The following is a 21,029-nucleotide window of genomic DNA, read 5'->3' as shown; positions in this document are numbered from 1 at the left end:
ATATGATAATGTGCCCTTTACTGTCTAGCCGCTTGCATGGCCCTCATAGTGTCTGAGCACCACACGCTCATTAGTGGATTTTATCCTTGCAGCGCCCCAGTGAGTATGGCAATGCTGTTAGCTCCATATTACAGATGTGTAGCTGAAGCAAAGTAAATAAAAAGAACAGGAGGACTTGTGGCACCTTAGAGACCAACAAATTTATTTGAGCATAAGCTTTCGTGAGCTACAGCTCACTTCATCGGATGTGACTTGCCTATGGTCGCACCGGGAGTCTGTGGCTGAGTTGGGACTTGAACTCTTAACTCTTGAGTCCTAGTGTCCTATCCTCTAGGCCAGCTTTTCCTTCTCCAAGACAGATCTTTGTCCTGTGGAGAGCTTTCCGATCTTCTGCGTCTCAGCAGGGCAAGGATGTGTGTGGTCCTTGCTGAGATCCGTCCCAGTTAGCATGCAGACAGGTGGTATTTTTACAGCACTTGAAGTTATGGTTGCTGCCCTCAAGTTCACACCCACTGTTTCGCTTCATTGAGAAACTCCCCTGCCACCAGCACTTCGTGAGTTACAAGCCTGCGTGAGAGTCTGTGCAGCTTGTCATCCATTTGTAGGATCGTCGTCAGCTTTCACTGCGTGTGCCCAGGGTAGCTGCTTTTAATTTAATAAATATCTTTCATGTACAGAGGTTGTATACAAGGAATCCTGCTTGCTTTCTCAGGTTTGCAAATTTCCCTTTGCTTCGTACTTAGGCTAGGTATTAAAAAATACTTGCTGAAAGCAGCTGCCCTACGAAGTTAATCTTCCCGGGTCCAGACCCACTGAGAGAAGGGATGCCCACATTTGAAGTGGGGTCAAGGCCCAGCCATAGTGTAGACACATACTATAGCAAGGTAGTAAATCCATCTCTGCAAAAGGCGGTAGCTATGTCAAGGGAAGAAATATTCCATTGACCTCATCATGTCTACACTGGGGCTGAGGTCAGCTTAAGGACATTGCAATATAATTAAGCCCACCTAACTTTGTACTGTAGACGAACCCTGAGAAGGGGCCAGTTCTTAGTTACACTCAAGACCCCTTTGGAATAGACACAATGCAGCCTCCTTCTCTACAAGCTACTCTTCCCATAGCACAGTTATTGAGCACAGCTACTCTGACTCCCAACAACAATTTGCACCTTATGCTGCACTGAAACAATCTTGCTATTTCTCTGTAAGTAGTTTAATTGTCCGCATTTTCCATTGCCTCTGTGCACGACGAAACCTTTCTACTGTCTCTCCATGGCACTGGAAATGTAAGCCTGAGGAGGCTAGCTTGACGAGCTGCAGCAAAAACAAAGAGTAAATGTGGTTGAGGCTGGTAAGAGTTCACCAGAGGTGGGATTCTTTAAACAAGCTGGATGCTTAATTATTTAAAATAAAAACTTAGCTCCTGAGGGGACACTTTTTTTTTCTCTCCTCTTTCCCAAAATCCAGTTAATGGTCGTCAGAGCCTTGTCAAAGAAGCCTGTGGGTAATTTTTAGTTCTAAAAGCTCAGGGTAGGATCCTGGAGTTCCTAGCATGCGTCTCTGGGGAGGAACTCTTTCTATGCTGTAATTGTTCATTATGAAGCTTAGCCATTCATCTTAATGCCTGTGTTTTCCCTGGCTGCTGCAATAATGTGCTAAAAGTTTGCAGTCCCCAACAGCTATTGGCAGCTTAATGGGGGGGGGGAAGTTGCTATCTTGTTTTGTGCCCCTCATTCTCTGGGAGAGAGAACTGTAAGGGGAATCCTCCTTTGCCTTAATTGGAACTTGGGCTGGGGGAATTTCCACCATTTAAATCTGTAGTAACTGGGACACTGAGGACAAAACTAGACACCTCAATGTCATTGGAGTACAGAGGAAGATGGGAAAATACTTGGCTTTTAACCTCATATGGGCCTAATGAAGGCTTCTGCAGCACTAATAAGGATTAGAAATTGCTTTCTGAGCTGTTTGAATGCCAGCTGTAGTATGTAGCCCTTTTTTTTATGTGCAATGACACCTGCCTGAGCAACAGCACTTCAGTGCCTGGACTATGCCCCAGATATAATACATGTAGAAGCAGCCTGTTCAGTATTGCCTAGGAGGACCATTGGGTTCCCTGCCATAAGCCTGGAATTCAGGAGAGTTACTAGCTGGAAAGTGCTGCTTGATCCCAGCACTGATACAATTGAGTAGCAAGGTCCAAGCAGTGAGTAGGGGCAGCTGTGAAGAGTGTCAGGAAGCAGGGGCAGCTGTTTGTAATCAGTGGGAGATGGGGCAAACAGGAGGTGGCTGAGACCAGGGGAGTTCAGCCAAGCCCAAGAAAGGTGACTTGAGAAGGGAAGAGGGAAAGACTAAAGGACAGGGAGGGGAGATGGAGAGGTTACTAAATATTGTGGACAATTTAGGTGGAGAGAGAGAGAGAGAGAGAGACACACTGCAAATGAATGAATGGAAAGGCCATGATCTGCCCTGGACAGAAGGAGCCTGAGAGGAAAAGAACTGTAAAGGAGCAGCATCTAGGGAACTGGAGCAGAGTAAGGTTTTGTTTTCTTTACAGGAGTGGTGGCTGCATATTCCATAATGGGTTTCATGCTGTGGAAACATCCTGCTAACCCTTGAGCTGTAAGTGACTAGGGGCCCAAATAATGGCTTTGTGAGGGATCCCATCTTTTGGCTACTAAAGGGGGCAGGCAAGCGACTGTCTAGTTCTTGGCTTTGAACCTGGGTCTGAGTGTTACGTATGCCTTAGCCGAGGCTTAGATGGTGAGCCATCCCAACAGGGTTACTTTGATTGTCCCTTCAAAGGGCTTCCCTTTTAAAGAGAAGCAGTGTTTTTATGATGGGTAAAATGAGTGAGGCCTCTGGAGAGACCTAATTTTACAACTTCCGTCTGGATAGCTTCATATTCGCAGCAAGTGAAACAGGGCAGGCATTGGCTTTTCTCTGCAGACAGCGATGGCTGGTGTGCAACGAGACCAGAATGCAGCGCTCTTCAGGAGGGGGCAGTTTTTCTGCCTGGTCTCCTGCCGAACTCGCTTGCTGCAAGTTCTTGTGACAGACTTAGGCCCCAGAGCTCTTTCTGTTTCCATTCATGCTGCCCAGGTGTAACTCTTGACTCCTGTGAAGTTACAATAGGGAGGAATTTGGCTCTTTCCAACAAATCCTCAGTGTAATGGAGCCAGTTCTCGGCCACAGTGGCAGGGACAGTAGAGTCAGCCTCCTGGAGCAGGAAAAAATAAAGGAAAATCTTAAGTGTTAATGTAACGGGTGGCGCACAATAGCTCCCTGTCTAATATTGGCTTCCTGGGATATGACCCCTGGCGTTAGAAACTAAAAGCACAAAGAGCATTTCAGCTCCTTGGCTTGCCGTGGCTGCATTCACAGCAGTCTCACAGAGCAGCAAGAAACTGAACCGTTGATTGAAGATGGAAACTTTATTGGCAGTGTTCGCCTTTAAAAAAAAAAAAGAAAAATTCCATTCGACCCCCAGGAGGCACAATACAAGCACATCGTGTCCTGTCACTGTTGCCAAAACATCTGCCCCACAGCCAGCCCTGGTGAGGCTTTCAGAGTGTTCACCTACACACTAGTTAGGAGTGAGGCCATTCTGAGCTAGAGAACATGCTGAAAAGAACATAAGTAATGCCCTATCCTGCCCTTATCTCCACAAGTACTGCGTTCAGCTTCCATCACCTCTTCTCTTAGAAGCAGAAAAGGGCAAAAGTGGAACGGGTTTTGAAAGCGGGGATTGTTTGGCTTGGAAAGAGGATGAATAAAAGGAAGTCTGATAGGTATTTGGAATGAGCAGTACAGGGAAGGCAGCTGTAATATGAGAGTGCTTGATGGCCCAATGAACATGCTATTTTACAGAACACTGACAACAGGGAGCCATATTCTTTAACTCGGACACATACTGCTGTATGCCACGATGGGTCAAATACAAGGGGGACTCGGCCGTGTTTTTCAGACTGACATAGGTTAAAAGGAAACAGTTAAAATGCCTAATGACACTGCCTCCCTTTTCTTGAGTGTTGAATCTGTGTGTGGAACTCGCTCATCCAGGTGTTGGTTGAGGCAAATATCTTGGTGTCAAAAATAAGAATCATATGTTTATATCGAAAAGCAATAGACTTTCCAGTCACATAGACTCGGGTGAAATGACAAGCGTTGTTACGTCTCATGCTTCTAGCCGTATAGTGCTTTTGCGAGAGACTTAAGGCTTCCTCTGAATTGTCCATCAGGGGAGAGGAGGTTGCACTAAATGGATTGTTGATCAGTTCAGTTATGGCAATTTTTATGTCCTAAGTACAAAACTGTATTTGTCATACTGCTCAATTTTGATACTCAGCTTGACTGTCTCTTTGATTTAAGGACTTTGAACTACTGTCTCATGCTATTCCGATTTTTGAGGTCCTCTCATTTCTGGCAAATAACCTGCTTTCAGCATAATTTGTGGATCCTGAAGTCTTTTCCCATATGCTGTTTGAGTCTGGATGCAGGAGGCTGCTAGAAATCCAACCTCTTTCTTAAGTGTATCCTTAGGTATAGTTTGACTTCTATATTTGGACAGGAGCAGCTCCTGTCAGGCCAATGGGGCTGCATATGGGGGTGGGGGCAAATTCCACACCTGCCTGAGGCTTACGGTTTGGGGGGGAAATGCCCCATCTACCCCTCCGCCCCAAACTACGCCCATGAGTGCACCTAAATCCTTTCCCACAACCACTCACGGACCTACTCCTGTCAAATATTGTCTGTCTTTTCAGGTGCAGGCAAATTCCATTTCTTCAGGTGTTTCCTGAGGGTTGATATTCATGGTATTATGGTAGCATCTATAGGCTCAGGGCCTCTTTGTGCCAGATACCATATGCACAATAACAAGGCAATCCCTGTCCCAAAGGCCTCTCTCTCTTAGCGGGAGGATTATAGCCTTGGGGGGGTGGGGAGAGATGTTGTTCAGTGAGCTGATTTGGATGTGGGTCTCAAAGCATTCGGGTGAAAAGAAGAGACCCTGTATAGTTTTAAAAATCTAAACAAAACTCTTGGAAAACCAGGTGTATTCCCCATCACTGTGCAATGGGCTTGCTGTTCTAACCCCTCTGGGTTGTCGTCTTCAACTGAAGGCTCTTTGGGGTAGGAACTTTGTCTTCTTACAGCCTGCAAAGGGCTGTGCCTACCAATTGTTCTCAGCTCGATAATACAAATTAAAAGTTGTGTTGTTTTGCCTGAAGGACTGGGACTCTCACGCTATCTTCAACAGCTGACCTTTCCTAATCCTCTTGAAATGGCCAGATAGTTTCAGTAGATGGCGCTGTAGAACAAGCTACCAAGCAGCTCCATTGCTGTCATTTCAGCGAGATGGTAGCAAGTTGGCGTTATTTTAGCCTACAGAGTGTAACGGAAACTCAGCTATTCAAGTTGCCTGGACTTGAGCGAAGAAGCATAATCATGAATGATAGGAGCCCAGTGATTTCCATCTGCGGGACTGGATCAGATCCCTTGACTGGCAGAGTCCTTTGCAGGGATTAAAGTTGCATTACCACGCTTGGGTTCAGATTCTGCTTTAAAGGTGCACGGTCTCGTGCCCTTTATTTGTTTGTTTAGGATCTGACACGGGTTAGTTTGACTTGTTTTTGTCAGAGAAACTTAAAAGTTAATATTTCAGAGTAAGGTACTCCTCAAGATGAGCAGCAAAGGGTCAATCTAGCCTGAGGTAAAGCTAGGAAAATTGTCCGTAGGGTTTTGTCAGACTATGGGCTAGATCCTCAGTCGCCGTCAACTGGTGAGGATCCAAAGCCAGGGTTACGCTGAGTTCGACCCGCTGAGGTTCTGGCCTAGTACTTTCCAACATATGCTGCATATTTACCCTTGAGATAGTCGTCACTTCTGTCTTCAGAAACATGTTAGAAAACCTCTGAAAATTGTTAGGTCTCGGGGCCAGATCTGCATCTGGTGTAAAGGGGCATAACTTCACTGAAGCCAACGCTGCTACACGTTTCCCAGCTCACCAGCTGAAGAGCTGGCCTTTAATGTTACGCTTAACAGTTTACGGCAATGGTGCCCTGTGAGTAATAAAACTAATCCTTTGCAGAGCTCCTGGGGTGGGGGTGAGGGGACGGGGGACTAGAAATAAAAGGAAAATCTCAGCTTTTGTTACCCAAAGAAAAAAGGGGGTGGGTGGGAGGGGCCTGATTCCCAATTGCTGGAATGCCTGGGGTGGCGGATGTAATAGGCCAAGGGAGGCTAAGCGGCTGCCGACCCGCCACCAGACACCTGGGCTTTGGTGGCCCCGCTACTGTTTCCTGGTGAGTCTTCCTCCTCCCCCCCCCTCGCCGGAGGTCCCTGCCTCTCGCCGTATCCCTCCTCCTCAACCCCCTCACCTGAGCGGGGGACGGGGCGAGTGACAGGTGAGGGAGGGGCGGGTCTTGGTCTTGCCGTGAGCAGGTGGGGGAATGAGGAGGGACGTGGCGAGTGGTGGCGGGAGAGCCATGTGGGGCGGGGCCTGGGGCAGAGGAGGGGAGACGGGGAGCTAGCCTCCCCCGGGGGGGGGCTTTACCCACTCGCCATGTTAATGCCCCTTTACGCTGCTCTGACCCTAGGTCTCCAACACCTCCTAGAAAGCGCTAAACCCATCACCAGGGCTGTAATCTCATCCCTTACCTTTCCCCCAAGGCCGCTGGTTATTCACGCTCTCCTCCCAGCCACTCAGGACTGAGCTCTGGGGTCGGGAGTTTTGGAAAGTCCCCAGCTCATGTCACATTTGTAGAGGACAGTGCTGCTAACCTACCGTTGTTGGCAGGAGTGCCTTGCCAGCCAGCCGCCATGCAGCTCAGCCAGCTCCTCTGCTGAGCTGCCAGCGTGACTCTGCCCATCAGGGCAGCTATTTGGGGTGTGAGTGGGGTCTGAGAGGACTATGCAAAGGAATGAGAGCAAGAGACTAACCCCAGCTCCAACACTTACTCCCTCTACAGCCTGGGTCAGGTCACGTAGGCCACAATTTTCAAACCCAGCTGCCTAAAGTTAAGCACCTGAATCTAGAAATGCCCAGAACACCCCGCCCCAATGTCAATCAGGCGCTGTTGTTTAAGTCCCTAGATTTAACGTCACACGCACAGGTTCGGAAATGTTTGTCTGACCGGCTCTGGGTCTCAGTTTCCACATGTGTGCAATGAGGATGAGCAGAGCTCTGCCTCGCAGCAGGCTTGGGTGGGCTCTATGGTTTGAGATTTGAGAAGCGCGCTGTGAAATCGTAAAGCTGACGAGAATGTGCGCAAAAAAAAAAACAAAAAACAAAAAACCCTGCAGTGGCCAAGTGCCTTCCCTCTCTTTATTGGGACAGCAGGGTGGGGGATAATTGCACCCTGGGAAACCTCTTGTCAATATTGACAACTAGGCAGAGACCCCGGCAGGAGCGCTTAGGCTTGGTCTAACACACTTCTATGTAACTATGCGCTTAGGAGTGTAGACTTTTAATTCAGAAAAATACCAAAAGCAGTATAGCGAATTCACATTCTGGCCTATTCTGTTTCTTTACTTTGTCTTTGATTTTACAATGTTGAGGTTTTATTATTTTTGGGGGCTCCTCTTCCTTTTGATATAAATAGAAAACGTGGGAAAACATTATACAATCAAACAACCCCCAATCCGGACCACTGGCACAATCTTTATGATGTACAGCCGTTTTCAAGATCATATGGATTTTGGATTACTTACAGAAAAAACCCTACTATTCAACAGTAAGAAATCTTATGTCTACACTGCAAAAATAGGTGTGTTCTTAACTCAGGTTAACTCAAGTTAATGAACCCATGTTGGCTAACTTGGGTTAAAATGGTAGTGAAGAGACAGCAACTCAGCTTTTAACTTGGGTTAGCAGGTTGAGGTCAAGCCTATAGAACAGATCTTCATTGTTACTTTACTTTAACTCCAGTGGGTTAACGCTGCTATTATAAGCCCTGTCAACAATGGGGAAACTTTCTAAAACTTTCAGCGTCACCAGTGTTAGCGTAGCTAGGTTGCCGGATGCATTTGGAACATTGAGCTGATTAGACGTCCTTTGAAAATGGGTAAGGGGAGACAGTGTTATGCTTCTGGGAGCTGGCAGCCAATCTATACTAGGAGTCCCAATGTTGCTAACACCAGGTGAGCTGAAAATTTCCCTAATGCAATCAGGGCCACAGAGCGGTTACATGAATGTTCTTCTCCCGGTTCTGCCACAAACTCATTGTGCAACCTTGGATGAGTCCTTTAAAATGGATTTTCAGATTCGCAAAACCCAGCTTTAATCTCTCTCCACCTCAGATCACCCACCTGGAACTGCCTTTGCAGGACTGCTGTGAGACTCCATTTGTATTTTGTGGGAAAGGTGACGTATAAATGCACGTTTGTATTAGTAATATGACCTCTTGGCTAATATTTCCTCTTCTGTTAGAAATAGGTGCCCTCATCCCTCTGCTTGCCTATCTTCTGTGTAACAGAAGGGATAGTGCTTATTGCTCTATTTGTATCCTTTTACAGCTGTCAGTCAAATATGTCTGGGTTTAAGGGGTTTGTTTTGCTTTTTATGTTGGTATGTTTGTGTTTTTTTTGCTGTCACTATTCAGGAGGTCCTATCTGTCTGTAATTACTTGTCTATCATTGTCTTGGCATGAAAACATCTGCTGTCTCCCAGCAATGCCCATTTCTCCCCAAAGCTCCTATTTCTTTTGAGAGTTTCATGGATCATGTTGACCTTCTGTTTTCCATAACATCTCATGCATCTCCATGTACACAGCTGTTTCTCTCACATTCCCATCTCTCGCCATCCACCTCTTTTTCCATCAGCAGCTCCAATGCATTCAAAATTTCGCTCATCTGCTTATGAAATCAATATCTTGCCTGCCACCTCCTCTGTGTCACTAATCACTGTAAACATACTGGCTTTGCATCTAGCTGCCAAGCCTGTTTTCTCCTGTCACCGGAATCCATTTTCCAGCTCACGTCTGAAGTCTTTGTTCTTCAAATTTAACATTTTAAAGTTAATTTTCCAAGGCTTTTTATTTTGATTATGTTGTACTCTCTGCTAGCCTTCGATTTAGATCTCTCCGTCCTGTGACTCTTTCTATATTGTGCTAGCAATACAGCATTTTGGGACAAGTGTAGAAAGTTAGCATTCAAGGTGACATCGCTTCTGTTTGCTTTGCCATGTGGCTCCTTCATTTCCAGAGTTTTCCTGGAACGCACAGTCAAGATTTTTAGCCTCTGATTGATATCAACAAACCATTATAGCCAAGTTAAAAAGTACAGTTTCCAAAAGGAAAGATGGTCTTATAGCTAGGGCTCTGGATGAAAACTACTGGAAGGTGCTCAGAGAAATAGGGGTTCAAATCCCAGATGTGCCACAGATTTCCTGTGACCGTCGGCAAGTCACTTAGGTCTCGTCTACACACACACTAGCTCTGCTGCTTTACCTGTATCTGTTTAATCCCCTGAGTGTGGAAACAGTTATACTAAAAGTGCTTATTCCCATACAGCACCTTTGTCAGTATAAATCCCCAGACTCTCGGGCTTCTATTCGTTTAAAAAAAAAATCAACACACCACCCCATGAAAATAATTTATATCAATTAAACTTCCAAATGTAAGTAAGCCTTGCATCTCTGTGTCTTATTTCCCTAGCTGCAAAATGTGGATAATAATACTGCCATTCTCCCACCCTTTGTCTGTCTTGTCTATTTAGACGGTAAGCTCTTTTTGACAGGGGTTGTCTTTCACTCTGTGTTTATACAGTGTCTAGTACAATGCGGCCCTGATCCAGTTGGGAACTCTAGATGCTACTCTAATAAAACAAATAAACAGAATGTAAAAGACTTTTATTCATATTAAATCCATGGTTTTTGTACTACTGAGAATGTCTGTGGTGGGCCTATACCTTGAATATTACATGCCCTTGTGGTCTCCCCATCTCAAAGAAGAATTGGAAAGAGTACAGAGAAGGGCAATAAAAATTATTAGGGGGTACGGAACAACTTCCATAGGAGGAGAGATTAGGAAGATTGGGAATGTTCTGCTCAGAAAAGTGACGACGGCAGGTGCGGTGAGGATATGACACAGGTCTATAAAATCATGACTGGTGTGGAGGAAGTGTTGTTTACTCCTCCACATAACACAAGAACTAGGGGTTGCCAAATGAAATGAATAGGCAGCAGGTTTAAAACAAACATAAGGAAGTACTTCTTCACACAATGCGGCGTCAGGGAATAGTGTTAAGGCCAAAAATATTACTGCCTTCAAAAAAAGAATTGGATAAGTTCATGGAGGATGGGTCCACCGATAGCTATGAGCCAAGATTGTCAGGGATGCAGCCCTATGCTCTGGGTGTCTCTAAATCTCTGACTGCCAGAAGCTAGGACTGGCCGATGGCATGGATCACTTGATAGTCACTCTGATCTGTTCACTGACTGAAGCCTCTGGCACCAGCTACTGTCAGAAACAGGATTCTGGGTAAATGGTCCATTGGTCTGACCCAGTATGGCCATTCTTATGTTCTGATATTAATGTCCTGTTCTTGAATGACTTTGCAGAAGTTTGGCACCTGGAGCATGTGACTGAGAAATGGCTGTTGTGTTGACAAGACAGAGGGGGTGGCTTTTGATAGGGAATAGAGGAGGGGATTAATGAATCATGCAATAATTTTTTAGATGGGAGAAAAGCCCCCCCCCATAATATTTTTCCCTCTCAGGAGTATAATATTTATGCAGAAATGGATCAGGTATTTTTATACAGATATACGCTGTATGTGGATACGTGTGTGTGTGTGTGTGTGTGTGTGTGTGTGTGTGTGTGTAATATAAAAATAGGGCTGTAAAATCCTAGATTAAGGGATCTATTCATCCAAAAAAGATTGTTTCTGTCAGAGTGCATAATGACTGCATGATTCAGAGACACAAAACGCCCTTACGCACTAAGCAACATGGGGCTAAGGATTTAGCACTCAAATCCCAATGTCCTCGTGCAGGCAAAGCTCCTACTGAAGTTACAGTGGGCCTATTGAGCTGACCGGCTCCTCTTTTGACTTGCACCTGCGTGGGGAACGAAATAGCAAAGCCAGCATGCTGTGCGTTGTGGGAATGTGCACTGAAAGCTCTGATTTCAGAGTAGCAGCCGTGTTAGTCTGTATTCGCAAAATACAGACTATATCTCTCCTCTGTTTTTTCCACCAAATGCATCCGATGAAGTGAGCTGTAGCTCACGAAAGCTTATGCTCTAATAAATTTGTTAGTCTCTAAGGTGCCACAAGTACTCCTTTTCTTTTTTTGAAAGCTCTGAGAGGCTCATGAGGGAGATGGTCCCACGTCTGCCTACTGTGGGGTTTGGAAGTACCTGAGCAGGCATGATACTGGACTAGATGGATCTTGGTTCTGATCAGTCTGGCAGCTCCTGTGTTCCTAAGCCAGTGAGAGTTTTGCCTGAACGATGACTGAGACTAGGGGGGGAAAAGCCAGGTGGGAGTGGGGTTTGCAGTGTTCTGTGCATAGGGAGAGAATGAGCGTTGGGGAAGGGGTACTAATATTTAAACACAGCGTTTCCTCCAGTGCAGAAAAATGTACCGTAGAAGTTCAGGGGGGAAAGAAAAGGCCAGAAGTTTCCCTTCCCAGATTGTTCCCTGGGGGGCAGAAGGTTTGCCCGGCTGCCCCCTCCCCACCCAGTGGAACACACATGGTGGAGGTGGATCGACCCAATCTCTAGATCCCCCAAGATCTGTTGGAAGATCTTGTTGGTCATCTGCACAAAGGCCCTGCGTGTGTCCCCAGCACCTCTGTCAGCTCAGCTCAGATGGAGACATGCTGACTTACTGTCCCCATTCCTCACCGCCGTCACCCCGGCTGCTCTCCTGAATCTCTGACGTAGAGAAGTAAATACAGGCTCAGCTGTTTTAACTTGGAACCGGACTGGCCATTGGGTCAGCGAGGACTTGCGGTATGGAGACAGTACCATCTGTAGAGAAAGGATGGATGACGATCCAGCCCCAATGAGGATTATCAGCCGGCTGTATGGGTGTGTGTGTTGGAACTTTCATAGACATCTTTCTTGAATAGATTGATAAGAACAGACAAGCTATCATGCAAAACAAGCCAGTGACCCATCTAGTTCTCCATCCTGATGCTAACAGTGCTCATGGTAGGAGGCTTCTAAAAAAGGCAAAAAAAAAAAAACCTTGGGAAGCACCTGCAGCAGAGTCCAATGGACTAGGCACTGGGCGGGGAGTCAGGAGATTTTGGGATCTAGTTTCAGCTGTGGCACTGGTACCTGCTGTGTGACTTTGGACAAATCATTTTACTGCTGTGTGTTTCAGCTGCCACATCTCTAAAATGGGTGAAGCGCTTTGAGATCCTTGGATGACACGTGATATAAAAGCACGGCATCGTTATCATTACTATTATTATTGCATGCAGTCTGGGGGTGTGTGTGTGAATTCTTCCATTTAGCTAGCAATGGGGCTTGGTTTGTCTTCAGTCTGTTCTTTGGGTTAATGATGTCTGTCTGGGACAGGCCAACCGTGAGCCAAGAAAATGGAAACACATGGGGAAAAATATTTTTATGAATATTTTCCCTCCAATAAATTCCAATGATTTTGAAACAAGTGCAAGGTTTTCTGAAAACATCCAGTCCAACAAAACAACATTCTCTCCTGGTTGTGTTTTATAGCTCCGATAGTGCAGAGACCAGTTCTCCCTTTCTCCTGGCTTCTTAATTCCACCCCCCATCCCCCCAAATATCCATTTGAGTTTACATTTTCCCCCAACGTCTCCAAAGAATCACAAATATGTAATATGTGTCCCGACGCCTGTATTTTAAAAGCAAAACCACATCAGCACAGTCAATTTCACAGTCAACACATTATTGCTATTTAAAGCGCAGAGGTATAAAAATGATTGGCAATCCAGCTCTTCCAGAAATCACAGGCTGCTGCTGCTTGCCAGATTGTGATTTTTTAATATTGGCTGCTTTGTGCAGTCATCCCCTCACCTTTGACTTGTAGATTTCCCGACGTCAAAACAGCAAAATCTTTTTTGGTCATAACGGACACGACGGCTCGCTGCTGAAAAGAAGCAATTATCATTTGAAAAACCTAAATCTGCTGAGGGGTTGGTCAATTTGCTCCAGGCTGAGCAGCCATTTACATTTCCCCAGCCTTGCAAAATCCTTTTCACCTGGGGCAAGCTACTTTTTTTTGATGGGCAAATAAAATATCATTTGTTTTCTCCCCCCGCTTCCCCCTCCCCGTTACCATTGTGGTAAAGGGACAAGAAGTTGATTTTTGGCCCTGGGCTGCTAGCTTACAAATATGATTAAAGATTTTGCTTCCTCTTTGGTATAGCTGAGATCCACATCTTGAGTGCTCAGCTGAGCTGCAAGGTGATAGGAATGGGTCAGGGCTGGCTACATGAGAAAGTTGCACTGATCTAATGCATGGTGTGATTTTAATCAGATATAGCTAAACCTTTGCAAGGCCCCATATGGACACACTTCTTTCTATTTAAACCAGGCTTATTTTGGTTTCATTCAAGTTGATTAGGAATCAGTTTGAGCTGAATAGAAGCAGCCACTTTCCCACCAAAATAAGGCACTGCCTTCACTGCAGAAAAGATGTGTTTATACTCTGAGATAGCCAGCTCATGTAAAATCTTCGTGGAGACAAGGCACAGATCGCTTTTACCACGACACCACGACAAGGTAACTCCATAGCCTGAACCTGGGGGTTGCAAGGACTAGCTTCATCAAGATAAAAACTACAGAGCCTGCTATCTTAATGTAAAAAACACACCTATTTCTGCAGTGAAGATCCAAACGAAGAACATCCCCACAGGAGTTTGCACTTGCTTTATTAAATCAGTTGAAAATGACACCTTTAGTGAAAGCAGTGCAAACCTTTCCCAGGTTGATAAGGCTTCCTTGCTTTCCTCTTCCTGGGAGAAGAAAGAAAAGGAGTACTTGTGGCACCTTAGAGACTAACAAATTTATTAGAGCATAAGCTTTCGTGAGCTACAGCTCACTTCATCGGATGCATTTGGTGGAAAAAACAGAGGAGAGATTTATATATACACACACACAGAGAACATGAAACAATGGGTTTATCATACACACTGTAAGGAGAGTGATCACTTAAGATAAGCCATCACCCACAGCAGGGGGGGGAAAGGAGGAAAACCTTCCATGGTGACAAGCAGGTAGGCTAATTCCAGCAGTTAACAAGAATATCAGAAAGAAAAGGAGTACTTGTGGCACCTTAGAGACTAACAAGTCTCTAAGGTGCCACAAGTACTCCTTTTCTTTTTGCGAATACAGACTAACACGGCTGCTACTCTGAAACCTAAGAATATCAGAGGAACAGTGGGGGGTGGGGTGGGGGGGAGAAATACCATGGGGAAATAGTTTTACTTTGTGTAATGACTCATCCATTCCCAGTCTCTATTCAAGCCTAAGTTAATTGTATCCAGTTTGCAAATTAATTCCAATTCAGCAGTCTCTCGTTGGAGTCTGTTTTTGAAGCTTTTTTGTTGAAGTATAGCCACTCTTAGGTCTGTGATCGAGTGACCAGAGAGATTGAAGTGTTCTCCAACTGGTTTTTGAATGTTATAATTCTTGACGTCTGATTTGTGTCCATTCATTCTTTTACGTAGAGACTGTCCAGTTTGGCCAATGTACATGGCAGAGGGGCATTGCTGGCACATGATGGCATATATCACATTGGTAGATGCGCAGGTGAACGAGCCTCTGATAGTGTGGCTGATGTGATTAGGCCCTATGATGGTATCCCCTGAATAGATATGTGGACAGAGTTGGCAACGGCTTTGTTGCAAGGATAGGTTCCTGGGTAAGTGGTTCTGTTGTGTGGTGTGTGGTTGCTTGTGAGTATTTGCTTCAGATTGGGGGGCTGTCTGTAAGCAAGGACTGGTCTATCTCCCAAGATCTGAGAGAGCGATGGGTCGTCCTTCAGGATAGGTTGTAGATCCTTGATGATGCGTTGGAGAGGTTTTAGTTGGGGGCTGAGGTGATGGCTAGTGGCGTTCTGTTGTTTTCTTTGTTGGGCCTGTCCTGTAGTAGGTGACTTCTGGGTACTCTTCTGGCTCTGTCAATCTGTTTCTTCACTTCAGCAGGTGGGTACTGTAGTTGTAGGAATGCATGATAGAGATCTTGTAGGTGTTTGTCTCTGTCTGAGGGGTTGGAGCAAATGCGGTTATATCGTAGCGCTTGGCTGTAGACAATGGATCGAGTGGTATGATCTGGATGAAAGCTAGAGGCATGTAGGTAGGAATAGCGGTCAGTAGGTTTCCGATATAGGGTGCTGTTTATATGACCATCGCTTATTAGCACCGTAGTGTCCAGGAAGTGGATCTCTTGTGTGGACTGGTCCAGGCTGAGGTTGATGGTGGGATGGAAATTGTTGAAATCATGGTGGAATTCCTCAAGAGCTTCTTTTCCATGGGTCCAGATGATGAAGATGTCATCAATGTAGCGCAAGTAGAGTAGGGGCATTAGGGGACGAGAGCTGAGGAAGCGTTGTTCTAAGTCAGCCATAAAAATGTTGGCATACTGTGGGGCCATGCGGGTACCCATCGCAGTGCCGCTGATTTGAAGGTATACATTGTCACCAAATGTGAAATAGTTATGGGTCAGGACAAAGTCACAAAGTTCTGCCACCAGGTTAGCCGTGACAGTATCGGGGATACTGTTCCTGACGGCTTGTAGTCCATCTTTGTGTGGAATGTTGGTGTAGAGGCTTCTACATCCATAGTGGCTAGGATGGTGTTTTTAGGAAGATCACCAATGGACTGTAGTTTCCTCAGGAAATCGGTGGTGTCTCGAAGATAGCTGGGAGTGCTGGTAACGAAGGGCCTGAGGAGGGAGTCTACATAGCCAGACAATCCTGCTGTCAGGGTGCCAATGCCTGAGATGATGGGGCGTCCAGGATTTCCAGGTTTATGGATCTTGGGTAGCAGATAGAATACCCCAGGTCGGGGCTCCAGGGGTGTGTCTGTGCGGATTTGTTCTTGTGCTTTTTCAGGGAGTTTCTTGAGCAAATGCTGTAGTTTCTTTTGGTAACTCTCAGTGGGATCAGAGGGTAATGGCTTGTAGAAAGTGGTGTTGGAGAGCTGCCTAGTAGCCTCTTGTTCATACTCCGACCTATTCATGATGACGACAGCACCTCCTTTGTCAGCCTTTTTGATTATGATGTCAGAGTTGTTTCTGAGGCTGTGGATGGCACTGTGTTCTGCATGGCTGAGGTTATGGGGTAAGCGATGCTGCTTTTCCACATTTTCCACAATCCACTTCCTGGACACTACGGTGCTAATAAGCGATGGTCACATAAACACCACCCTATATCGGAAACCTACTGACCGCTATTCCTACCTACATGCCTCTAGCTTTCATCCAGATCATACCACTCGATCCATTGTCCACAGCCAAGCGCTACGATATAACCGCATTTGCTCCAACCCCTCAGACAGAGACAAACACCTACAAGATCTCTATCATGCATTCCTACAGCTACAATACCCACCTGCTGAAGTGAAGAAACAGATTGACAGAGCCAGAAGAGTACCCAGAAGTCACCTACTACAGGACAGGCCCAACAAAGAAAACAACAGAACGCCACTAGCCATCACCTTCAGCCCCCAACTAAAACCTCTCCAACGCATCATCAAGGATCTACAACCTATCCTGAAGGACGAGCCATCGCTCTCTCAGATCTTGGGAGATAGACCAGTCCTTGCTTACAGACAGCCCCCCAATCTGAAGCAAATACTCACCAGCAACCACACACCACACAACAGAACCACTAACCCAGGAACCTATCCTTGCAACAAAGCCCGTTGCCAACTCTGTCCACATATCTATTCAGGGGATACCATCATAGGGCCTAATCACATCAGCCACACTATCAGAGGCTCGTTCACCTGCGCATCTACCAATGTGATATATGCCATCATGTGCCAGCAATGCCCCTCTTCCATGTACATTGGCCAAACTGGACAGTCTCTACGTAAAAGAATGAATGGACACAAATCAGACGTCAAGAATTATAACATTCAAAAACCAGTTGGAGAACACTTCAATCTCTCTGGTCACTCGATCACAGACCTAAGAGTGGCTATACTTCAACAAAAAAGCTTCAAAAACAGACTCCAACGAGAGACTGCTGAATTGGAATTAATTTGCAAACTGGATACAATTAACTTAGGCTTGAATAGAGACTGGGAATGGATGAGTCATTACACAAAGTAAAACTATTTCCCCATGGTATTTCTCCCCCCACCCCACCCCCCACTGTTCCTCCTGTATTCTTGTTAACTGCTGGAATTAGCCTACCTGCTTGTCACCATGGAAGGTTTGCCTCCTTTCCCCCCCTGCTGTGGGTGATGGCTTATCTTAAGTGATCACTCTCCTTACAGTGTGTATGATAAACCCATTGTTTCATGTTCTCTGTGTGTGTGTATATAAATCTCTCCTCTGTTTTTTCCACCAAATGCATCCGATGAAGTGAGCGGTAGCTCACGAAAGCTTATGCTTTAATAAATTTGTTAGTCTCTAAGGTGCCACAAGTACTCCTTTTCTTTTTGCGAATACAGACTAACACGGCTGCTACTCTGAAACCTGGGAGAAGAAAAAAATCTGAGTTGTTTCAACAGTGACACCTGTTGGTTAAGGAGGCTCATAGCCTGGAAAACAAATGCTCTCCATAATAGTCTGTTATTGCATAATGACCATTACCTTTATCTTCACTGGGGGGGTCGAACCCGAGACCTTTCAAGCTAAAGCATGAGCCAGTAAGTCCCTTAGCAGGCAGCTCTCGCAGATTCATATTCTTTGTGGATTGGGCACATAGAGGGTCTTGCCTAGTTATACACAGACATGGTCCATAGTGGGGTTACCACTGGAAATATCAGCTTCCACGCTGGCAGGAACTAAATCTTGCCATATCCCTGCTTCAAAGGTCCCCAGTATCTGCATGGCTATCAAAGCTGTCCTCATCTGAAAGGCAGGCAGAGAGACAGTGCGGGCCATGATAGCTGGGTTGGATTCCTGGCTCTGCCACTGATTCACTCCGTGATCTTGCACAAGTCACTTTGCTGCCAAGTGCCTCAGTTTCCCCATCTAGAATATGAGCATACTTGTGTTGACTCTCAAATTTTAAGAGTACTTTGGCTGAAGGGAGGCATTTAGCTTGTCAGTGTTATTCATTACTTATTGCAGTGGCCCTGCTATGCAGCACCAGTGGGAAGGGAGCAGTTGGGTGAGGTTAGGGAGGCCTGATGCTAAAAAGGAAGTGCCCCCCGACTCCTAACACACTGAGGTTGTTTGTAAAAGCTATTGAGAAAACGAGGTGTGTTTCTGCCTGTGCTGTCGACCCGTGTTTACTGCAGGGAGCCCTGGGACTGAGCGAACAGATTTTGCAAAGTGACATTAAACAGCGGCCTTTTCATTTTCTAAAAAATACCTTTTCTCTTTTGTTTCCAATGAACAACAAAGGAGACAGCGAGACATTGCCAAGAGCTGCAGGATGGGATTTGCCTGCTCTCATTAAAAGCCAGAAAGCATGGTCCCTGTTTGCATACTAACCCCACTCCCTCCTTAGAGCTCAAACTCCCATGCAGCTCATCGGCGTTCTGCTCCTGTCTGGTGTATGCCCAGCTCATGGGAGCCTTTCACACTTCTAAAGTGGGTTAAACTAATTCAGAGCAAAGCAATCTTATTCCCGAAGAGTGTCCACACATGCAGCTGTTCTGAAATAGCTATTACGGAATAACTCATGTAAACAAGCCCTGATAGATGAGTTTTCGAGCCGGGCCCCAGGGAGCCCCTGCTGCCATGGAGCATGCAATGTCCTGCAAGTGCAAGACAAAGATATGGAGCAGCCCAAGCAACACTATGGTTAGATGTGCAGCTGAATGGGAAGCAGCGGGCACTGCCTGGCCCAGCTGAAGGCTTGGTCTGTGGGTAAATTGGTACCATCACCCACAGAGGTTGGGAACCACATTTTCAGAGTGAAGCCAAGGACAACTGAAACAACAATTTCTTCTGCATTATTGCATCAGGGCATGTGTGTGTGTATTTCCCCAGCGGGGCTTCCATTGCCAAACCCTGCAGATTCACTGCGGCTCTGCAGGAGACAAGGACAATCTATGCAGTAGCCCCTTGTCTGTGCACGGCTGCCTGCCTGCCTGCCTACCCCCACCCCCTGCTCCTTAAAGTCCCTGCCAAGGGATCCCGCAGCTACAACTGCTCCTGGGGAGGAGGTGCGGGGGGACATTGTTCCCTGAGCCAGAGCGGATGCCACAAATTACTGCAGACTCTGAGCCTGAATGTCCTGTCACTTGCTCCTATAAATGGGGAATAACCTCCGCTGAGTCTGTGGAGTTATGCTCATGTAAGTGAGAGCAGAGGCAGCCTTCTCTCTGCAGTAACTTGCTCGGGTTTGCCCCATATACCTGGGGTGGGGAAGGCAACACCTTATGGGTCACGGCTGCTCCTACTTCTTTGTCCCTAAAGATGGATTTGGATTCCTGCAGAGCCCCCGCAGAAGGCTGCCTGTGAGCCTGAAGGCGGGTTGGATGGAGAGTCTGGTGCAGGTAGCTCTCCCCACATTTGCACTTTTCCTGGCCTGATCTGAAGGGTTGGCTCCCCTCCACTTGCGGAAGGGATTAGCTACTTCATAACATCCAGACAAGATAATCTCTCCAATTTTGCCTGGGAAAAGTCCCTGACAAAGAGCAGCAAAGCTACAATAATGCCAGAGGAAACTCTAATGAAGTTTGCCATCTTATTTATTTGTCAGCCAAGTGTGGGTTGGGGTTCTTTTCTACAGTTCATTTTTGTTGGGACATGAAGGATAAATTTTGCCTCCATATTGATCTAAGTCAGCAGCCTTACATCTATAATAAACTACAGTGGCAGGGGAAGGTCAGAAAAGGAGGGTGGAGGTGGGGAATTTGTTTTTATAAAGGTTTTTGAAATTTTTCCCTTTAAAGTTTTTTTAAGTGAAAAGTCCTTCATTTTCAGCAGTGCTGAGCACCGGCAGCTACTGTTGACTTCAACCTGACTGGTGGGCTCTCAGCCCTGGTTATCAGGCCATATTGGTTGGAGATGGCAGAGTGATCATCAAAATAGTCCAAACACAAAGGGCCCGTGGTGGGCTTCTGATTCTTCACTACTGTAGAATTACTATTTTTAATAGAGTTCCCAGAGTGCTAGGTGCTGTACAAACACACAGCAAGAAACTGTCTCTGCCCCCAAAGAACTTAGAGCCAAAATAGACAAGACAGACACAGGACGAGAGGGGAAAACAGAGATGAAGTGACTTCCCCAGTGTCATGTAACAATTAAGTGCCCCTAACAGAACCCAGGTCTCCTGACTCCTAATCCAGTGCCCCTATCCATTGGATTACACTGCCTCTCATTTATGCCCTGTTTCTAGGATTCTCTCTCAGTTCATGCATTGCTTTGCAATGGACCTTTGCAGCCAGGCTGTTCGTGGTATTCACATGTGGGTGACTATTTCTGTTAGGTTATGCTTTTGAGGGCCCTAAAAGCCTTTTATTCCCAGATCCCAACTTTTAGGCCACAGAACGTTGGGTTGGGTGGTTCTGACAGCAAAGGGGCAACACCACTAATATTGATGGGTATACAAGTGCTGGGAATGGACTCTCAGTCCTCCAGGGAGACAGGGCTGCCCCCACCCCTGTGGATAAGAACTCTCATTCAGGTCAGAGAGGGGGTACTTGGAGGAGAGATTCCATCTTTCTGAGTCAGAAGCTGCATTAACCAAGGGGCTGGCTCTCATACAGCTCTGTGAGGAGATGAGGTGGATCTTCTAACAGGAAAATCAGTACAAGGGAACATTTGGAGTGGATCGGTATGAGCAAGGCGAAAGCCCCATCTTTGAACAGCCACCAAGACTCTTTTCAGAGGGGTAGCCGTGTATCAGCAAAAACAACAAGGAGTCCTTGTGGCACCTTAGAGACTAATGAATTTATTTGGGCTATAGCCC

Source organism: Dermochelys coriacea, chromosome 17, assembly GCF_009764565.3.
Source record: "Dermochelys coriacea isolate rDerCor1 chromosome 17, rDerCor1.pri.v4, whole genome shotgun sequence".
NCBI classification, from domain to species: domain Eukaryota; kingdom Metazoa; phylum Chordata; order Testudines; family Dermochelyidae; genus Dermochelys; species Dermochelys coriacea.
Note: the sequence above shows the minus strand (reverse complement) of the source record.